Source organism: Anser anser, assembly GCF_964211835.1.
Source record: "Anser anser genome assembly, chromosome: 2".
Classification (NCBI taxonomy): Eukaryota; Metazoa; Chordata; class Aves; order Anseriformes; family Anatidae; genus Anser; species Anser anser.
Window position 1 is genome coordinate 71,721,138 of NC_139721.1, and position 15,508 is coordinate 71,736,645.

Sequence of the window (15,508 nt, forward strand, 5' to 3'; positions counted from 1 at the left end):
TGTCAAGTCAAATGACCCATGTGCTGGCTTGATTCTCTTCTCTTATCAACCTTTTTCTGTTTCACTTTTCTCTAAAGGCATATTGTAATGATCATTAAAAGTTTTATGAAATGTTGGAATTTATGGCCACATTGTTCAAAGTTGAAGTGCAACAGACATGCAAAAAAGAATTGTTGCTGAGGTAAGAATACAAGTTTAGTCTCTTAAGTCTCTTAAGATCTCATTTTTCTAAAAGTGCTTTTTTTGTTGCCACAGGTGACGACAATGGCTTAACAGAGTTGGAATAATCATTACACAGGAACACAGCAAAATAGCTGCCTCAAGAAATTCTGTTCCATCCTGTTATTATTATGGAAATCAGTACTTTAGCCCTCTTCAACCCTCCCTCCCTCCCATCCCCCCCCCCCCCCCCCCCCAAAAAAAAAAAAAGTGGCTTCTACTTATGTCTGTGAGCCACCTGCATGTACATCTGTGTAGAAAATGTTGGTCATAATGGTCATCATTACCAATTGTTCTTCTGTTTTCCATTTCCAAGGACTTCATTTTGAACTGTCTTCTCTTTCTGTTTACATTGCATGCAAATGTTTTGCTTGCTACTACTAAAGGAAACAGAGACTACAGCTGCCGTATGATTAGTGTTGTTCCACATGGTGTCTGGAATATACACATTTTAATGACCTTAACTAGTTATTGAGTGTTGTTTGTTGTTGTTGTTTTTATTCATTTATTTATTTGTCAGGCAGCACAATTAGAGCTCTGGATTAATATTAAAAATACCCGGAATTACTATTAAAAATACCCTTCATCTTGGAGCTGAAGGTCCTGTAGTCCTGTTTTTTGTCTCTGACTGACCATCTTCAGTGCCTTTACATTTTCAACTACTATGCCTGAAGCTGGGTAGGTTACAGAGGAGATTAATTGATTCTGTGTAGTTTTAAGCAGTATAACACTGCATTGTGAGCTCTGTTATCTCATATTTTACTGTGTGATGGTTAGATTCAGTGCTGCCTATAGATTCATAGATAGCTGGTTGGTCTGAGTTTGATAACTATTTAGGTTCTCAAGATACAGGCAGGTGAAATGGCACTTTCTTTAAATTAAAGAGAAGGAGCTGATTAGGTGGCTGTGAAAATCTTATTGAAAACATATGTTCCTCCTTAGAGACATGAATACTATTTAAAATAAGTATTTTGATGCCTCTGCAGTCCATCTAGCATTGAAACTGCAGGTTTTTAATGTCTGTTATGGTGTCCTAACACTTTTTTTTTTTTTTTTTTACCCACATATTTAAGGAATTTGCGCTTGGGGTAACTGTGAGATTTTTTTCCTCCCAAGTCTTGCACCTCTTACAGTGAATTCAGACCTTCCTGTATTTTGTCTCACAGCCCTTTGTGTCTGAAGCAATGGCAGGGGGGAACCAACACCAAACAATGTGCTGAAACTTGAAACATCCTAATTGGAATTATAGAATGGGTTTCACACTACAGCTGAAAAATGCAATCACCAAAAAAAAAAAAAAAAAAAAGGCAGACCGCTTAATGCGTTGCTAGCAGTAGAAAACTGAGAGGCAAAGGAAAAATAGCTATGCATGTAAAAGAAGGAAAGAGAAGTACCTTAAGAAGCTGGCAGAGTCAGCAGAGAAAGAAGCCAAGAAAAACAGATGCCAGATCTAAATATCAGTTCTGGAAGGACTGAATTACTTATTCAGCAGCCATACATTGACTGCCGATAATAAACAACATGGGTACAATACTGTTGTCTGCTTGGTGAAGAGTTTTTGCAGAGTCAGACTGAAATTATTCAGAGAGGTCAAAAATGGCTGTGAAATCAACTGTCTATTTTTTCTCCATACAGATACTATAATGATCCAGATGTCTGCCCTTCAACAAATCACTGAGCTTCTCTGGGCTATAAACATAGCTTTCAAAACACATTTGACAACTTAGTTTACACATTGCTCTCTGATACTCTGTAATATATGTATGCATCCAAATATATTTTAAAGGTATTTGTAATATCTATTATCCTAATCTCTTTGACAATTTTTGCCAGAATGATAACAGATATAAATTAATGTAAAAAATTTGGATCAGAATAACCAGTGTTGTTTCCCTTAATCATATACCATTTACAGTTGATAGAAAAAGTTGACATTGATATCACATGGCATTAGTTCATGACCAGAGTCTTCCCAGTCATCTTTAACATTTGACTTCTCTGTTAATTTTTTTGAAAGCCTAGAAGGTAGAATGAAGAGACCTTGAGAGTCATTGAGTTCATTCCTCTGCTCCAGTACAAAATGACTTATACAACAACCTTTCTGAAGACTGTTTGTCTAATCTGCTCCTAAAAGTGTCTAATAAGAGAGTAACATTTGGTAAATCAGTGCTAAAAGGAAAAGAACACTCTGTAGATAGAGAGCTTTGAGCTAATGGAGTTGTGAAGATAGATAAAGACTGAGAAAAGCCTTGACCACTTACTGCAACTGTGTTCACTGAACCATTTCTAGTCTAGCTGTAATATGTAGATAGATACAGAAATAAACAATAAATTTAGAGCAGTTAATGGATAAGTTCTGTTACGTCATAGCATTGCACAAAGCAGAAAGAAATTGTTTTCTGTAAATTGTCTAGATGTTCTTTTTTTAAGTAGTATTTTTTTCTCTTTGAATTTGAAATATTGAGTAATTTTAAGAAACTGATATTTTAGCGTTATGTATGTTTGTGGTTTTTTTTTTAAGATAGATACTTTTTCAGACAGTGAACATCATTGAGTTTTGTTAATAGTATGCTGATATTACAACTGATTTGTATTATTCCCCAATTAGAAATAAGAAAGCTAATATGAAACTCTGAGTTTCCATTATATATGGAAATGCAGCTGAGTGCTGTCAATGAAGATGATGTAATTTTATACAATTACACAGGTATTACATGTATGACCCACGGCTAGGAATTAATTTAGTATTATATAAATATCTAATTATTCTGGTCTTAGAATTACAGAGATGTTGATGGAAACAAGCTATGCCCGCCACTCTAATGATGAATGTTGAAAGCTGTGTTAGTTTTGGAATTAGCACTGTGCCATTCTTGCCAGAGTAAGTTAGTATTTTCAGAGTTACCATAAGGCAGTTTCTTAATACCATAACCATTTTTTAACCTTAAAGCAGTAAGAATGTTATTTTATGAGCAATGTTCACTTTTAAACAACAATCTGTTTAATAAATTTCAAACCATAAAAAATAAAATTTCAAATAAAATGAAAGTTTCTGACTAGTTATGACTAATATATATATTAACTTTGTTGCTCTTTGCAAGAGTAAAGACAGCACCCAAACATTAATTTAGCTACTTAGATTGTGTATATTTGAGAATTTATTCATGCATTTTGATCTCTTCTGTTTTAAACTACTGAGAAGGTGCTGCAGAATAACTAGGTAGTTATCCTTTTGTCACGGTTTTCGCTGGGATAGAGTTAATTTTCTTCACAGAGGTTCACATAATGCTGTGTTTCAGATTTTTGTTGAAAGTAGGGGTATAACACACTGATGTTTTCAGTTGTGGCAGAGTAGTGCTTACACAGAGCCAAGGACTTTTCTACTTCTCTTGCTGCCCTGACAGTGAGGAGGCTGGGGGTGCACAAGAAGTTTGGAGCGGATACAGCCAAGACAGTTAACACAGACTGACTAAAAAGACACCCTATAGCAAATGGCATCATGCTCAGCAACAAAAGCTTGAGTAAAAAAGGAATAAGGGGGGGAGGGGAGGAGGGGCGGGGAATTGTTCAGAGTGATAAGTGTTCGTCTTCCCAAGAAACTGTTATGTGTGATGAGTTCTGCTTTCCTGTAAATGGATGAACATCTGCCTGGCTGTGGGAAGTAGTGAATAAATTCCTTGTTTTGCTTTGCCTATGAGCACAGCTTTTGCCTAGTAAGCTGTCTTTATCCCAACTCATGAGCTCTTGCACTTGTGCCCTTCCAATTCTCTCCTCCATCCCACCTAGGGAGAGTGAGCAAGCAGCTGTATGGTGATGCTGGGGTTAAACCACAAACACCTTTTTCAGCTGAGATGTGGATGAAATTCAGTGCAGGATAAAGTGATTTTAATGTATCATTTTTAAAGTACATTAGGCCTGCTTACCAGAGGACTATATAAATGTAAGTCATCGTTATTATTAATAGGAAACAGTATTAAGAAAGAAAAATAAAGAAGTGGTATATGGCCAATGACAAAGCACTGTGTAGCCAAATTGGAAACTAAAGTCAAATTTAGCATCCTGGAAAAGAACCAAATACAGTTCGTGATCTTATTCAATGGAAAGCTTTGTGTTACGTCAGCCTGTCAAGGTATAGGAAAAATATTACATAAAGAAAAAATTGCCATGTGAGAAATTAATTTGAGAGATTGATAGACTTGCATGGTTACACAAAAAAAGTTTTAAAATGATGGAATTGCTATTGCATCCCTGTGCATAAAAGTTTAAGATTATGACTGTGTCCACTAGAGCAGCTTAGCCAGATTTCCTTTTTTGAGCAAATTCTTGGTTTATCTTGTATCCACATGCAAAATTTTCTAGAATCCATTCAAGACCAAAATCTTGGCAGAATACCTAGCTGGATGTATATGACTAGCAAGAGTTAAGTGTTGGACAAGGATATCCTTTAAGAAGTCATGTGCAGAAGAATGATCACTAATGAGAGACAAAACTTTGAAGATAAAACTTTTATCTTAAAACGGTGTGTGTGTCTTTTTTTTTTCTTTTTTTTCAACCTGTGGAAATTTTCTGGGAATTGGCAAATCTTTAAAATATAAAATATAAACAAAATGTAAATAATGAAATAAAAGTGAATATAAAACAAAATCTTTAAGAACCTGAGAGTGGTAGGAATAACAGGGGTGGAAAACCTTGTCAAATCAGACAGGCAGAAGGAAATATGGTTGCTCTAAGACTAAAAGTTTGGGTTGATACCTCAAGAATACAATAACTGAATAAATCTCCATTTCAAAACTCAGAGCAATAGAAAAGAAGTTTTCAGACTATACAAGAATAATCTTAAGAACTACTACTGCAGAGTAGTTATTCAGAATTTATAAAGTTAATACAGTTAAATGGCTCTGAGAATTCATCTACAGTTTCACTTGGAGACATCAGTGGGTGAAATCACTTACAGAACTTAATAATTTTAACACCTGTTCAGGCTCAAGTCAAAGACCAAGCTGCATGGTGTATCTATCTGCTGTGTGCAGCATCCAGAAGAGAATGACATGGAAGAAGGAAGAGCAGAACAAGTTTAAAACCCTTCTGCTTAATGCTAATTTCAGCCTTCACTTACTTTCACTTCAAAAATCTGACTCTACATGTGTCTATATATTTGTAACCCACAGTGGATTTCTCTTCCATAAACTTTTCATAAACTTTTTCAGTCTCCCAGTCAACCTATGATCTTTTAGGATCCACATCAGTTTTGGCAAGGTCTTTGCACCTGCTCTTGTTTGGTTTGAAACTCATTCCTGCATTAAAATAAAAAAGTAAAAAAAAAAAAAAAAAAAAAAAGGTAAAAAAGTGAACAATTTCAGTCTTTCAAACCATTTTCTGTTATACCACTTAACGTTTTATTTTTCTCCTATTGAACCTCTTCTGAATTGTCTCTTTTACACAAAGGAAAGCCACAAATGACTTTATAGTTCAGTAAAAAGAAATCACACATTGATGCATGGAGATAAAAATACACTTAGAAATTGTTAGACAGTTGTCTCCTAAGTGAGTACATTTAAAGTACATTTAATTGGATGGTGTAATTACTAATTTAACATACACTAAAATAACTTGAGATGTGATGTTTACAGAGATTTAAATGGTTCAATTTACTTAGGTTGAGTTTCTTAGTAGCATGTAGTGTTTTATGTCTTAATTTCTCTTCTTTTTGCCATGCAGAATTTAGCAAGTGATGAAGACAACATTCTCTTTATATCTGTCTTCTTTTTGCACATTTCATAGCTTAACAAGAACTACAGCACTGGGTCAAGTAAAGATCTCAGGACAGAAGCAGTAGTTGTCAATCTAATTACCTCCATATTTTGTTTTTCATTTTAATTCTGTTCCAAACCATTTGTAATAGGTTTATTGCTATGAGATTTTCCCCTATCTTCTACTTCATTTTCCCTTCACTGCACAACTATCAATCTTTTTACTCATTTCTTTTTTATATGTTTTTACCCTTGGCTGTATTAGGCCATTTTAGTCATTTCCCTCATGCTATTTAACACCATCATTTTCACTGCTCAGAATGGATCTGAAGAAAAGTTGAACCTCATGATACAGCAGTATGGGAGGCAACTCACGAAGTCTGCCATCTAACACTACAAAATCACCATCAGAACAATTTATAAGAAGAGAATTTAACACTGAAAAAAAACTCTTAGCAGCTAAAAAAAAAAAAAAATCTCTCTTCTCATTTCTGAAGTCCCTTGCCTAACAGAGGAAAAATTGTGGTCTATGTATATAAGCACTCAAAGACATCAGAATTTGTGTTTTCAAGACTAAATTCTAAATAAATAGTTTCCTATTTCTTTTAAGTGCCTTTTCTCAGCTAGTAGTATTTCTGAGGGCTAAGCAGCTGTTTAAGTTGGTCACTGTATTATTTGAAATACTTGAAATATCATTCATCTTTCCTCTTCTGATAACAATTATTGAAGGTATGGTGTTATATTGATTCCCTCCCTGATAAAAAGTGCCAGCCTCTAGCTGACTTTGGAGCTCCCTTCTATCCAAATCTTAGTCCTTGAAAGACTTCTAGGCAATTCTAATACTATTGCTCTCTCAATTTAAAAGGCAGTGCTTTAAGCAAAAATTGTCTTAATTTCTCTCTCTGACTTGACAGTGTCTGTCTTCTCATCTCACCTTCCCATGCCAAATAGCCTTATGCATTTCCATTTTGGAACAAATATTCGTAGTCAAGAGACACATAAAAAGCTTCTTCTTCACTTTTCATTTTATTCCCAAAAGAGAACTGCAATAAAAAATACATTAATAAATAAATATTCAGAGGACCCAATAACAAATCATACTGAAGAAAAGCAACACAGAGAAGGAAAAGAAAAAGAAACATCATTCTTGTCAAGTCAGTGATGAGCAGTGATAAGAGAACCACTAGCTCCCTTGAAGTAGTCAACCCAGTACATAGCCAGAATTTCTGGATGTTATTAATGTTATTGATGTTATTAAGAGTGCATCTGTGATTGTTGTTTATGATGTCTGCATTTGATATATGATCAGTTTGTTGACCAATCTCTATTAGCTATGTCTTTTTTTCCATTTTAACATCAGAAACTCTCTTGAGAAATTTTAGAGATATTGTAGCATGATAAAGAGGAGTGTTTTTCCAAAGTAGTTGTAACTGAATTGAAGAAAACAAGAATGCAAAACCTAAGAGACTTTCTAATTGTGTGACTTAGAGCTGAATGGTCCTAAACTCTTATGTCAATGAAAGACGTTTCCTGTTCTTTGGCTGCTGATAGGATAGGGATTAGATCAATTTGAGATCTCACTTGAATGCAAAATCATGAACCACTTAAACATTGACTAGATTTTGGGTTTTGCTCTAACCTGGAATGAACCAGCCAGGAAGACATAGTTTAGAAAGTGTTTCACACATAACTTATGGCTTTGAGTCACCTACCTCTGAGATCTAACCCTTCACTCAAGAACATTTACCAAAAACCTTAGACGTAACCAAAAAGGGTTTTGTTGAAATTAAATAAAAGTCAGTCCTGCATCATCCCATGCATTCTGTAACTGAGAATTTGTGAGAAAACTGAAAGTTTTTCTTTTTAATTATTTTTTCTCACTTCTCTTTTCTAGAACAACAAGGAGAACTGTGAATCCAGCCACTTGCTCAATCTCCCTGGTCAGTGGGATGGGGGCAAAGATAGGAAGTACAGGAATGAGAAAGCTTGCGATTCAAGACAGAGACATGAAGATCACTTACCAATTACCGTTGTGGGTAAAACAGAGTTGATTTGGGGAAAACTAATCTATTGACAATAAAAATTAATACGTAATTACTGATTTGGGTATTGGGAAGAAAAAGGAAAAAAAAAAATAAGGAACAAACATTTACATACTTAGGGAAAACACCTTTCTTTCAAATTTTCCCAGTTTCAACTTCATTCCAAATTCCTCTCCTTTCTCCTTGTTATTGCTGCAGGTTACGTTCAGTCCTTTGACAGACTAACAGTATGAAGCTGCTGGTGGGGAGTTACTGTCAGTATAGAGCAGTTTTACTCTGACACTCCTTACTTCTCACTCTTTTCCTCTACTGCAGTGCGGGGTCCACATGAGCTGCAGGGATATATCTGCTCTGTAATGGAGCACCTCCTCCTCTTCTGACCTTGGTGTTTCCCTGGTTGTTTCTTATTTTTCTGTTCACTTCTCCTTTTTCTTACCAGCATTCTCTGACCTTTCTTAATAACATAAACTGACCATTGTAGAAGATCAAGTTTGAGACCAGCTAAGGAACCTGAAGGTGCATAAGTCCGTGGGACCATGAGATAGATCTGCAGGTCCTGTGGAAACTGGTAGATGTAGTTGCTAAGACACTATCCCTCATATCTGAGAAGCCATGGAAGTCCAGTGAAGTTCCCACTGACTGGAAGATACATAGAAAATTTCAAAGTGAAACTGGACAGTGGTAGAGGTAATAGAGATTAAAAGCTAAAGTCTACAGAAACAGTAGAAAAGTTTTATGAACAGGCTTGTGTGAATGACTCTAAATCTTTATATATTTCAGAACTGAAGCTAACAGCTGGTAAGGAATGAAATAATCTTTAGGCACATTATTGAATGAACATACTATTCCATGAGATTTATTTTGCCTATCTCTGAAAAGCATGTAGGTATGACTGAACACAGAATAAGGAACTAGCTGGAATCCATTGAATGATGAAGAAATTACGAACACAGAGATTTCATAGGCTTTGAACTGGCAGCAGGGATAGAAACATGGCCATGGCAAAATTTCTCAACAGTAAAGTCTTGTTTCAAGATTTTCAATTTTTTACATGATGGTTCCTACAACCCAAGAAGAATCTTTTAAGGATAATTGAAAAACAAGATTATCATCATAACCTTTTCTGCAGTACATTCTAAGCTCCAAAAGGAAGAGTTTAGTGATTTATGAACTTAAAATAATTATAAACAATGCATTATCTGCAGTTCATACTGAGAAGAAAGGTAAGTGTGCTGACTACTTCAAGATGTCACAAGTAGATCATTAGTACTAGCACTCTGAAGCAGTGTAATTGAAACTTTCAAATGTTAAATTCATAAGATATTGTAATGAAGTCGATTGATAGTTTTATTTTGATCTGGTTGAAAGTACAAACAATTGTCACATGGGAAAAAAAATGTGGAAGTGACATTTCTCTCATCACGTGTAAAGACATTGGGCTAACTACACAGTCTATCTAGGAAAAGAATACCTTGTATTGACCTTAAGTCTCATAGCATCACTACTTAGCCCATATTTTAAGAGAAATAAACTATCTAGTTTTAATCTTAATGTAGTCAGAACAATCTTGCTATTAGTTCTCTTGATCAGGAGAGAAAGGATCATATATGAAAATGGGGGAATGTAGAAATTAATATATCAAGACTAAATAAAGATTGATTGACAGATAAATTATCATCACTACCAGCTCATCTCTTCCTTTCAGGAAGGAAGGAAACATGGAAACACATTTTTTGCCTTTTGGTATCCCAAGCTGCTAATCCTTTTTTTTTTTTTTTTTTCCCTCCCCTTCATTTTCTTTTTTCTTTTCATGGATCTATTGCAAGGGAATGTATAAATATGATGTGCTCAATTATTAATCATGTATCATTCAAGCCTGGCAAGCAGCTTGAGAAATAAAAATGCATAAAAGACTTTAAATTAAATCCCACTTCAGGAGTTTTACCTAAAAATAGCTGGTTCCTGTATCAGCCACATCCTGTTGACTGTATCACTGAAGTACCAGGCTGGAATTCTAAGTAATCACAAATCATAAGAAGCACTCACATTAAATAATAAATAAATAAATAACGATGATGATGATGATATTATTATTAATAATAATAAATGAGTGAAAGTAACCCTACCTGAAATCAGCTGCCCTGCACAGGTACAAAGAGCAAAAAAGCATGTTGTCTGTTGAACATGCTTGCCAAGTCATGCAGTGATAGGATTTGTTTGCCCAGATTACAAAGGACTGACATTAAGAAAAACACAGAGCAAAGCTTTAAATCACAGTCTGGTTTTGGGTGGTCATCTTGAATAGACCTGACTAGAATTTATTAAAACACTGTTTCTGTATTGTAAAAGATCAAGACTTCATCAACATGCAGCCCAGGAAGCCAGCTGTAGCCTGGACTGCATCAAAAGAACCATGATCAGCAAGCTGAGGGAGGTGATTCAATAAGAATGGTAAAAGGCCTGGAACAACTCTCATACGAAGACAGGCTAAGAGAATTGGGGTTGTTCAGCATGGAGAAGAGAAGACTCTGGGGTGACCTTATAGAAGCCTTCCAATACCTAAAGGGGGCCTTCAGAAAAGCTGGGGGGGACTCTTTGTTGGGGGGTGTAGTGATAGGACAAGGGGGAATGGTTTTAAACTAAAAGAGGGTAGATTTAGATTAGATATAAGGTAGAAATTCTTTACTCTGAGGGTGGTGAGACACTGGAACAGATTACCCAGAGAAGTTGTGGATGTCCCTTCCCTGGAAGTGTTTAAGGGCAGGTAGGATGGGGCATTGGGCCATTGATCTAGTGGGAAGTGTCCCTGCCCATGGCAGGGGGGTTGGAACTAGATGATTTTTAAGGTCGCTTCCAATCCAAACCATTCTATGATTCTATGATTCTATGATTTTATGATTCCATGATTCTATGATTCTGTGATTCTATGAACATGTTTTCTCAGAGGTACCACAGACATGACTGATGGGCTCAGCTTTGTCCAGTGGTGGGTTTATTGCAGAGCTGCCCGGAAACATCTGTGATTGGCGTGGGACAACCCTCTGCCTGTTCCCACATCCCCCTTTGCAGCCCCCTTGCTACCAAGACCTTGCCATTTACACCAAGTCTGAGAGCTAGGGAAGCAAAGACTTCTTTAAGAAGATGCTCCTCATGAAAAAGATATAAGGGAAATATATATATATATATATATATACACACATATATAATAATAATAATAAAATAAAAAATAAAATAAATAAAATAAAATAAAATAAAATAAAATAAAATAAAATAAAATAAAATAAAATAAAATAAAAAATTAAAATAAAATAAAATAAAATAAAATAAAATAAAATATATTCATTCATATAATTATTTCTTAAATTACGGTGGCTTCAGCCATCTCAGCTCCATACTGAAGTAGGTCTCTCCAACTCACGTCTGCATTCTGGTATCAGTGCTGTCAGTGATAATGAACCAAAATCTGAACTTAGTATTCCTCAGCTACACACAGCAGAAACGTGGTTATTATATTCAGAGTTTAATATGTAATTTGCTTCATATATATCAAAATATATTCTCTGTTTATCCATTAACCACTACAAGTGGTTTTTTTGTTTGTTTGTTTGTTTTGGGGGGGGGGGGGGGTTGGTCACATTGGGCACCAGTCTTTCTCTGGAATGATTACAGTTAGTACAGTAACCTTTCTGGTAGTAGTCCTGTTTTGTTGAGAACTTGCTTATACAGTGATTCTTCCAAACCTATACACATAGTAGTATAAGTGTTGTTGAAAGACCCCTCTCCAGTGGATGAAACATGGATGGAGAGAAGGAATTACTGGCACATTCATCCTGCCTCCTACAGTTTGTGTACTTCCATTGGCATAGTAGCTTCATCTACACAAGAAGCTTTGTGTTCTGGTTCATCAGCAGACCTGGTGCCACCTGCTTGAATGATGTTTCTCTGAAATTTCCCAAGACCATTTTATTCTTTTGGATGATCAGAGATAGTCATGACTGTTTTATAACATTTCTGTGACTCCACTTGTTTGTTACCACCCTACAGCTAGGAAGTTGTATCTGGGGTGCATTTGATGTGTATCAGGCATAGCATTGCTGAGCAGTTGAGGGAAGTGATTGTCCCTCTCTATTCTGCTCTGATGTGGCCTGACCTCAATTATTGTGTGCAATTCTTGGTGCCACATTATAAGAAGGACATAAAACAGTGTCCAAAGGAGGACTACAAAGATGGTGAAAGGTCTAGAGGGCAAGACGTGAGGCATGACTGAAGTCACTTGGTTTGTTCAGTCCAGAGAAGAGTAGACTGAGAGGAGACCTCATCATGACCTACACCTTCCTCATGAAGGGGACTGGTTAGGCAGGCACTGATCTCTTCTCTCTGGTGACCAGCAATAGAACCTGAGGGAATGGCATGAAGCTGCATCAGGGGAGGTTTAGGTTGGATATCAGGAAAAGGTTCTTCACTGAGAGGGTGCCCAGGCACTCCCTAGGAACAGGATCCCTGGGGAAGTGGTCATGGCAACAAGTCTGCCAGAGTTCAAGAAGCATTTGGACAATGCTCTCAGACATATAGTTTGATTTTTGGTTGATCCTGTGTGGAGCCAGGAGTTGGACTCGCTGATCCTTGTAAGTCCCTTCCAATTCAGGATATTCTGTGATTCTGTGATTCTATTCTACGAAGCTGGAGTCCTCAAAGCTAAACAGGTAAAGCAGATTGTGCATTTGCTTCTCATCAACTTCAGCAATCTTGTATGGCTTAGCAGCTTGACTTGCTGAAATTGAATACAGAATGCAATAGAGAAAGCCATAATAAAATGAGGACAAATAGAACATTTTGGAATCTTCACAGTGGGGATGTTTCAAGCACAACCTCTATTGTGACATATGTGATGGCAAATATTTCTGAACACTGGCTCAGATAAGACTTCCATATAACAAACCCATCTTACAGAATAAGATCATTAATGCCTTTTCCTAAGGAAATATTTAGCCTAATTTTATTTGTGCAGTATGAAAAATATAGGTCCACATAATTCTATACATCTACATGTGCTTGTTTATGTGCTACATACTTCTGGGAAGTGGTAAAAGCCTAGTCTGATGAAGAAGGAAAAGTGCCTAATTGAAAAGGAAAAAATAAAAATAAATAAATAAAAAATCACTCTATATATGTTTCAAGGATAGACATTGATATTGCTACTGATAATTACTGATTAGTAGGAAAAGTGTGAAGAACACAAGTTATCCATGTGCTTCATCCATCTGCTGAGAAAAAGAACTGGTATCATTAACAGGTGTCTCAATGACTTTGTGTGTTCTGTGTACATCTTCATGACAAATATCTTTGATACATATATTTTTTAACTTAATAGTTAATCACACTAAATAACATTTAATTTACTGAATGACAAGCAACAGTAAGGTTGCTGTTGTTTGAAACCAATGAAGAATAATAGAGTAGAAAATCCCAGATGCCTCCTTAGATTATATGATGGTAAATCAGTGACTTCTTTAATGTATCTGGTAGAAAAGTTTGTTTTACTACTCAGTATAGTTGATAATTTATGTTTCACATTGTTTTGAGTAAGAATTTTTGGTACAAAAATAATTTTTTTCTTTTTGTTTACTTATACTCTATTTAAATGCTGACATACCTTTCAAAACTGAAAGCAATAAAAGTTGTCTGTAAGCTTCAGGTGGAATTGTATTCTCCAAGTCCATCTGTGGGGGTAATTGATGAACAGACTGTGGTTGTGTTTTTTTTCTGTACTTCCATATAAGAAGTGTCAGTCACAAACATAATAAATGAGGGAGACTCCTGAGTATTTTTTTTAATATTCTTTATTTTTCAGTATTCTATTTTGTATTTGTCCTGTGGGATGGGAACCTTAGAAAGGGGACAACATTTCTAGTTAGACACATCCCATCCAGTGTCTGGAACAGCCTATGTCTAACAGCTCATTCTGTGATACGGGATGAGACCTCCTATAAGTACCAAGCATCTATCATGTCTAATCCAGACAATGCCAAATTATCCCACCCACTTTGCATATACTCAGTAGGTCCTATGGTTTGCAGGATTGTCAGCATTATTGCACACATTATTTGTGCTGCTACAAGTGTATAACACATCCTTTCAGAAATTATTTCCTTTCTGGGTCCAGAACATATACCGGAAAGTTAAAAGACAGCACCAGTATCATTCCAACAGCTTTTTCCCACTGCCTCCTTTAGCAGCATCACTCATATCTGATTAGAATGAACTCCAGACAAGTTTTTCTGTTGTTTTGTTTTGTTTTGTTTTCCATTAAGACAAGTAGTTCTTGAAACTTACACAGATGTAGGACATTATTAGGTCACTTCTTAAGTCTTTTTTGTTATCTCGTATGCTAAGAACTTTTAAAAAACAAAGCAAAACAAACAGACAAAAAACACAACAAACCACAAAACAATAATTTACCATACTTATGCAAATATGTAAGCATTCTCTTACTTTTTTAAAGAAAATTTGCTTAAATGTTATAAGATTTTTCTAATAAAAAACTAAAAACATTATTTTTTAACTATAGGCAATTACTGTTTTGCTATATATATATTCATCACCTTAGTGCCCTCAAGACTGAAAATCAGTTTTTCCGCAGTGATGCTGTAAGAGAAGCAGTCTCTTCTGGGTTGTCATTGTCTGTTTGCAAAAGGTAGACAAAAGACATTCCTGTTCAAAGCCCTAATTACAAGTCTGTCTTTCTCTGTCTGATACTAGACAGTTGGTATGTGTATTATGATGGGCCTGTACTGTCAAGAGTGATCAGATGAAAGAGCAGTAGTAGTTATGGAAGAAATACATTTGCATTTTGCTAGATAAATTGCTATTAATTCCATTGGGTGTTTCACTTTATTGTAAAGTTGTCCTATCAACATAATTTTTAACAGCAGTGTTTTAGTTTAGCTTTCCCATTAAGACACTTCATTGCTGACTGTTGTAAGAAAATGGAAGGAATCCTCCCTTCTGTTTTCTGTCTCTTACAAAGGAACCCAATTACTAGGTGAATCCTAGGATCCACATTTTCACTTCTTTTTTGTCTGTACTTATTTAGACCCCAAGAGTTGATGCCATATCTGTAAAAATGTAATGTGTACCTGATTCACCAAAGAAAAGGGACATTGAGGCAGTTTGGTAAATATGTTAACATTTATTTTTTATGTGTGAATTCCTCCTTCTCTGTAATAATGTAAAAGCAATGTTTTTGAATTCAATGAACTGAAAGTTTATTGTGGGTTTTGTGGCTCATATGAAAATTTGTGTTTTTTTTTTCTTTTTTTTATCCTTTTTTTTCTTTTTTTTAAGTATAGCTGCTGATGATTTGATGGGTCTGTTAAATCATTTGGTACTGGAAATTATCAGCAGCAACTAACATAAATTTCTATCAGAAGTAACAAAAGTCGTCATCTCCTCCTCTCAATATTACATACACTGATTTCATATATAATATACCTAAGT

General features: G+C 35.5%; 1 long non-coding RNA gene across 1 annotated transcript in view; it reads left to right on the top strand.

Moving 5' to 3' along the window:
- The window catches only part of LOC310894732, a 30,383-nt gene extending 20,938 nt beyond the window's left edge, over window positions 1-9,445 (top strand). Inside the window, exons 2-3 of the long non-coding RNA XR_014580123.1 lie at window positions 78-181; window positions 256-9,445. This is a non-coding gene — a long non-coding RNA (uncharacterized lncRNA). The remainder of the gene's footprint in view (window positions 1-77; window positions 182-255) is intronic.
- Window positions 9,446-15,508: the final 6,063 nt, after the last annotated feature.